This window comes from Chrysochloris asiatica, unplaced genomic scaffold, assembly GCF_000296735.1.
Source record: "Chrysochloris asiatica unplaced genomic scaffold, ChrAsi1.0 scaffold00115, whole genome shotgun sequence".
Lineage (NCBI taxonomy): Eukaryota > Metazoa > Chordata > Mammalia > Afrosoricida > Chrysochloridae > Chrysochloris > Chrysochloris asiatica.
In genome coordinates this window covers 7,625,483-7,632,600 of record NW_006408633.1, presented here as the reverse complement: position 1 = coordinate 7,632,600, position 7,118 = coordinate 7,625,483, and positions in this window count along the sequence as shown.

Below are 7,118 nucleotides of genomic sequence, written 5' to 3'. Positions count from 1 at the left end.
GGCAGTTCAAGCTCACTAGCTGCTCCTTGGAAACCCTGTACAGGGTTGCTATGGGTCAGAACTGACTGGATGGCACTTAACAACCACAACAACAGGGTATATATGGAGTCCTGGTGTGGAGCTATAGGTTAATGCACTGGAATGTTAAGTTGGTTTGAATTGCATGGTTGGTGATTCAAGCTCACTCCTCGGAAACCCTATGCAGGGTCGCTATGGGTCAGAACTGACTCAACGGCACTTAATAATAACAACAACAAGGGTATATATAAACAATAAACAACCCTGGTAGCATAGTAAATTACAAACTGGTCAACAGTTCAAATCTACCAGTCACTCCGCGAGAGAAGGATGAGGCTTTCTGCTCTCGTAAAGATATACGACCTCGGAAACCTTGTGCAAGGGTCTCTATGAGTCAGAACCGACTCCACAGCACATAACCACCAAAGGGTATATAATTTGAATCTTGGTGTGTCATTGTAGAATAAATACTGGACACAGGTTGGCAGTTTAAACTCACCAGTCACTCCTTGGAAACTATACAGGGTCACCATGAATTAGAACTGACTCGATGGCACTTAACAATGGCAAGGATGCATAACTAGGGGTGATAGTGCTGTATTATAAGATAGAACTATTTCTAGTTTTTGAGAGAGTGCCAAACAGTTTTCCATAGTGGCTGTACCATTTTATAGTCCCACCAGCAATGGAGAAACATTCCAGCCTCTCCATATCCTTGGCAGCATTTTTACCTGTTGTTTCTTTTTGTTTGAATCAGTGTCATTTTAGCCATGGGTAGATGATACCTCATTGTAGTTTTGATTTGTACCTCTGTAGGATAAACACTGGAATACTAGTGTGGTGTTGTAGGATAAGCACTCGACTGTAAAGTTGGCAGTTCATTTAATTTCTTGACTGCTGCTTCCCTGAGTATTGATTGTGGATCCAAGCAAAATGAAGTCTGACAGCTTCAATCTTTTCTCCAATTATCAGGATATTATTTATTGGTCCAGAGGTGACTTGCAACCCATACTGAAGACTGTGGTCTTTGATCTTCATCAGTAAGTATTTTAAGTCCTCTTAGCTCTCAGCAAGCAAGATTTTTTTCATCTGCATATCTCAGGTTGCTAATGAGTCTTCCTCCAGTCCTGATGCCATGTTCTTCTTCGTATAACCCAGTCCTTCAAGATTATTTGTTCAGCATACAGATTAAATAAGTATGGTGAAAGGATACAACCCTGGTGCACACCTTTCCTAATTTTAAATTATTCGGTGTTCCCTTGTTCTGTTTGAATGACTTCCTCTTGGTCTATATATAGGTTCCTCATGAGCACAATTACGTATTCTGGAATACCCATTCTTCATAATGTTATCCGTAGCTTGTCATGATCCACATAGTCGAAAGCCTTTGTACAGTCAATAAACCACAGGTGAATATCTTTCTTGTATTCTCTGATTTCTGCCAAGGTCCAACTGATGTCAGCAATGATATCCCTCATTCCATGTTCTCTGGCAGTTCCTTGTCAGTGTGCTATTGCAGGCATTTTTGTATTATCTTTAACAAAAATTTACTTGCTTGCAATATTAATGATGATTTCCACATTCCATTGGGTTTACCTCTCTTTGGAATGGGCTCAAATATGGATCTCTTCCAATCATTTGGCCAGGTAGTTGTCTTCCAAATTTCTTGGCATAGATGAGTGAGTGCCTCCAGTGCCATGTCAGTTTGTTGAAAGATTTCTATTTGTATTTTATCAATTTCCAAAACCTTGTCCTTTGCCAATGCCTTCAGTGTACCTTGGGTTTCTTCCTTCGGTACCAATGGATTTTGATCATATGCTACCTTTTGAAATGATTGAACTTGCATCATGTCTTTTTGGTATAGTGACTCTGTGTATTCCTTCCATCTTCTTTTGATGATTTCTGCATCATTCAATATGTTTCCCATGGAATCCCTCAATATTACAAGTTGAGGCTTGAATTTTTCTTCAGTTTCCTCAGCTTGAGAAATGCTGAGTGTATTCTTCCTTTTGGGTTTATAACTCCAGGTCTTTGTACATTTCATTTACAATACTTGATTCTGTCTTCTTGAGCTGCCTTTTGAAATTTTCTGTTCAAGTCTTTTACCTCCTCACTTCTTACATTGCTTTAGCATCTCTGTGCTGGAGATCAAGTTTCAGAATTTCTTTTGACATCCATTTTGTTCTTTCTCTTCTTTCTTGCCTTTTCAATAAACTTTTGTTTTCTTCCTGTATGATGTTCTTGATATCATCCCACAACTCTTCTGGTCTTGGGTCATTAGTGGCTAATGTTTCAAATCTGTCTTGAGATGATCTGTAAAATCAGATGGGATATGTTCAAGATCATATTTTGCTTCTCGAGGACTTGTTTTCATTTTCTTCAGCTTCAGTCTGAACTTGCATATGAGCAATTGATGGTTTGTTCCATAGCCTACCTGTGGCCTGGTTTTGGCTGATGATATGGCACTTTGCCGTAGTCTCTTCCCATGTTGTTGCTGTTGTTAAGTACCATCGAGTTGGGTTCCGACTCATAGTGACCCTGTATAGGGTTTCCAAGGAGCAGCTGGTGAACTTGAACCACAGGCCTGCTGGTCCAAGTGGACTTTGTAGTCCAGTATATTAACCAACAGTGTCCTCTCTTCCCATAGATGCTGTCAATTTGATATCTGCCTATTCTATATGGCAAATTCCAGATGTATAGTCATCTTTTATGTTGTTTTAACAAAAGGTATTTGCAATGAATAAGTCCTTGGTCTTGCCAAATTCTATCATGTGATCTCTACCATTATTTCTATCACCATGGCTGTATCTAACAAGTACGGATTCTTCTACTTTGTTTCCAACTTTGCCTTCCAATCACCAGTAATTATCAATCTTGATTACATGTTTGTTCAACTTCAGACTGAAGAATTTGGTAGAATTCTTCAATTTCATAATCATTAGCTTTAGTGGTTGCTAGATAAATTTTAATAATTGTATTAACTGATCTTCGGTATAGGTATATAAATATTATCCTATCACAGACATTATATTTCAAGATAGACTATGAAATGTCCTTTTAGATGATGAATGCTATGCCATTCCTCCTCAATTTGTCATACCTGGCATAGTAAACGATATGATTTTCAGATTCATAATGGTCAATACCAGTCCATTTCAGCTCAGTAATGTGTAGGATATCGATCTGTGTGTTCCATTTCATTTTTGACAACTTCCAGTTTTCTTAGATTCATTAACTGTACATTCTGTATTCCCATTATTAACGGATTGCTGTTTCTCCTCATTTTGAGTTGTGTCCCATCAGCAAGTGAAAGTCCTGAAATCTTTACTCCATTCACTTCATCAAGGTCATCTTTACTTTGAGGAGGCAGCTCTTCCCCAGTCGTACGTATTTTGAGTGCTTTCTAACCTAAGGGGCTCATCTTCCACCACTATTCCTGCCTCACCACTTGTCTGTGAGTTTTTCATACTGGTGGCTTTGTGTTTTCTGTGATGCTGAAAACTATGCCACCTGTATTTTAAATACCAGCAGTGTCACCATGCTGAACAGGTTTTAGCTGAGCTTCCAGACTCAGACAGACTAGGAAGAAAGAAAGGCAGACTACTTCTGAATGTTCAGCCACTGAGAACCTTATGAATAGCAGTGGAACATTGTCAGATAGCACAGGCTATTATATATATCCATAGATGGCTAGGTTTCATTGAGTTCTCAGTTCTATTACACTCTTCTTTGTGTCTATCATTGGACCAGCATTAAGTTTTTAATTGCTAGATCTAAGACAATTTGGGACATCTCAGGGGAGTGCCAGGGTGAAGAGTTGCTTTGGGTTTGCTTAAAGCAGTGGCTTTTTTCCAATCAGTATAGATTTTCAATATTCTACCCATCAATATGACCAAAAGGAGTCCTGATGGCACTGCGGGGTAAGTAGTGTACTATTAACCACAAGCTCAGCGGTTCAAACCCACTAGCCACTTCTCAGAAACCCTATAGAGGGTTGCTATGAGTTGAAATGAACTCGATGGCACTTAACAACAACAATAACTAATCACATGGTCGGTATTTCAAACCTACCAACTGCTCTGCAGGAGAACGAGAAGCTGTCTTCTCCCATTAAGGTTTACAGTCTTGGAAACCCTATACAGGGTCACTATGAGTTGGAAACAACTCGATGGCAGGGGGTTCATTTGACCAAATTGATGTGCAGTGGCCGAGTATAAAGGCTTTGTGAGCAGATATTATAGTTTCTTATTTGGGTGTCTCTTCTCTGCTGGACTGTGCATTCCCCTAGGTGGGGACTTTGTCTCTGTCATTTTTGCAGGCCTTTTGCCATCCTAGGTGCTCCATAAATGTTGCTTGAGTAGATGAACAACATAAGTGACATTCAAGTATTACACAATTTCTTTATTCTGATAGATGTTTCTCTCCTAGAATTAAATTGCAATATAGTCTCTTCACCCATTATTCCGAAGACTTGTTATCCCCTCTATTACCTGTTGGTGAAAGAAGAAAATTGTGAATTTTCTCTCTGAGGTATAATGTTGATATTTTAACTCATACTGATTTTTTTTCTCCTATAAAAGGGATTTGAGAAATGAATCAAGATCCTAGAAACATATTATTGCTTTGAGTGTTGTCCTTGATCTATCTATCTATCATCTTAAGAAAGCAATTGTGGTGTGATGGGTCAGAGTAGAGAGAGTCCTTTTGGTTTTTGGTTTTTCCCACAGCTCTGTGACTTGAACCATTTGCTAGAAGACTGGGGTATGCATGGATTCACATACATATGCTTATAATGATGCTAAGGACAGGAATTACATCTGTCTATTAAGTACTGTACTTTTTGTATATAAAAGGAATCCTGGTGGGTCAGTGATTAAGAGCTCACTGGCTAATTAGAAAATGGGTACTTCCAACTCACCAACTGCTCTGTGGAAGAAAGATGTTACTCTCTGCTTCCCTAAAACCTTGGGAATCCTATGGGGCAGTTCTACTCTGCCCTGTAGGCTCAATATGAGTTGAAATGGACTCTATGGTAATTGGTTTGGATTTCTTGGACTTCTAGTACCCAGCTCCTCCCTGCTTCATAGGTGGTGTTGTTTGGTACTAGCTAGTAAATTTCACCTCACTGTAATTCCATGTGACAGACTAGAATTGCCCCAGAGGGTTTCCTTGACTGTAATCTGTATTGGCATTGGACTGAGAATCACAAGGTTGGTAATTCAAACCCACCAGCTACTCCTCAGAAACCCTATGCAGGTTCTCTATGAGTCAGAACCAACTGGATGGCAGTTAACAATAGCAACAACAATCTTTATGGAATCAGTTAGACATGTCTTTCTACTCTCTGGACTGAACGGTGCATTCAAACTGCCAACTTTTGAAGAGCAGCTGAGTGTAACCTTTAAACACGAGGGTTCCTTAATTTTACAGTTGCTGCTGTGTAGCTTCTATTTTATTATGACTCGTTCTGTTGTTTCTGTTGTTAAGTGCCATGGAGTCAGTTCCGACTCATAGTGACCCTGTTTCCAAGGTGCAGCTGGTGGATTTGAACTGCCAACCTTGTGCTTCTCCATCCAGTGTTTATCCTTCAAGGCCATACTAGGAGTCTTGTAGACTCTCAGAGACCCTACATAACAAAGAACTTCCTCATAGAATTCCTAGGCTGTAATCTTGATGCCTTTGAATTCTTTTGTTGGCAAAGAATATTAAAAATGCCTTGGGTTGCCAGAAGAATGAACACATTTTTCTTCAAAGTACAGCCAGAGAGTTCAACCATGCCCCATAGACTCCTGTTGACCTGAAGATGAGAGAAAGAGGAAAGGTTGTTTGGTCCAAAGTGTGGTGCGATCTGGGGACTCCTGAGCCCTGTACAAAGACATAGCCATGGAGGGCTAGAACTGAGAGTGAAGCATCCAGCTGGTATGAAGTGAGGGGAGATGCACAAGAATGCCCAAACTTGCAGTTAGTACCCATTTGACTTAGCTTCAATGGCTTGATAATCAGAACTCAACTAGAGGAAGACAAAAAACAAAAAACAAAAACAATTTTTGATATAGGAAATGATTGTGAATTGCTACAATTTGATGAACTTGACCTATACGTATGGAAGTGGTGATGGTGGCTGTGTGCCATGGAGTCGGTTCTGACTTATAGTGACCCTATACAGGGTTTCCGAGGCTGTAAATCTTTACAGGAGCAGAATGCCTCATCTTTCTCCCGTGGAACAGCTGGTAGTTTCGAACTGCTGACCTCGCAGTTTGCAGCCCGATTCATAACCACTACGCTACCGGAGATCCTTATGTATGGATGTGGTAGTTCAAAATATCAACTGAGAGAGAAGGAGTCTTCACATCAAGTATCAATGCTATCCCCTCTATATAAAGGATACATAGGGACGGGCAACATAGACACTGGCTACCTAAAATGAGGGGGTGATAAAGTGACAAAGTGACTGGCTTACAAGTTTTCAAGAGGGAGTTTAGTTTAAGAGTGTGCAGGGGAAGATAGAGTCCCTACTGAATAGTTTTCATCTTGTCTAGATGGGTCTGGTGAAAAGAGATGGTGCAACAGTGAGTAATTGTTATTGTGACTAATTGTGACTGTCCCCATTGTAAAGGTGGAAGTTGTGTAGCAAAAAGGAGGGAGTGGTTAATCTGACAGTCCAGGAACGGAGGACCCTTAGGACCAGCAAGGGAGACAAGCGTGAGCGGAGTGTGGGACCCTATGGAGAGAAGCAGAGACATCAGAGATGGAGGCAGAGATGGGGCCATGGAGAGATGGAGCAGTTGAGGACTCTAGACTCATGGAAAGAGAAAAGCTCTGTGCTGGCAGCCAGGAGGCAGGCTTGCAGAATGTGCCCTTTGGTTGTTTAAATTATTATATATTCCTGAGTGTTTGTGTAGATCCTGTGCCCCCCCCCAAAAAACAACAACAACAACAACAACAACAACAAAAACTGAAAACAAAGCAAAGTAGAGAATGGAAACAAATGCTGTTGAATGATGATGCTTGGAGGAGATTGTAGTCATTGCAATGAAACGATGGTGTAAAGCCTATGTTCTCCCATGTAAACTGTTACTCAGTTCACAATAAAAACTTAC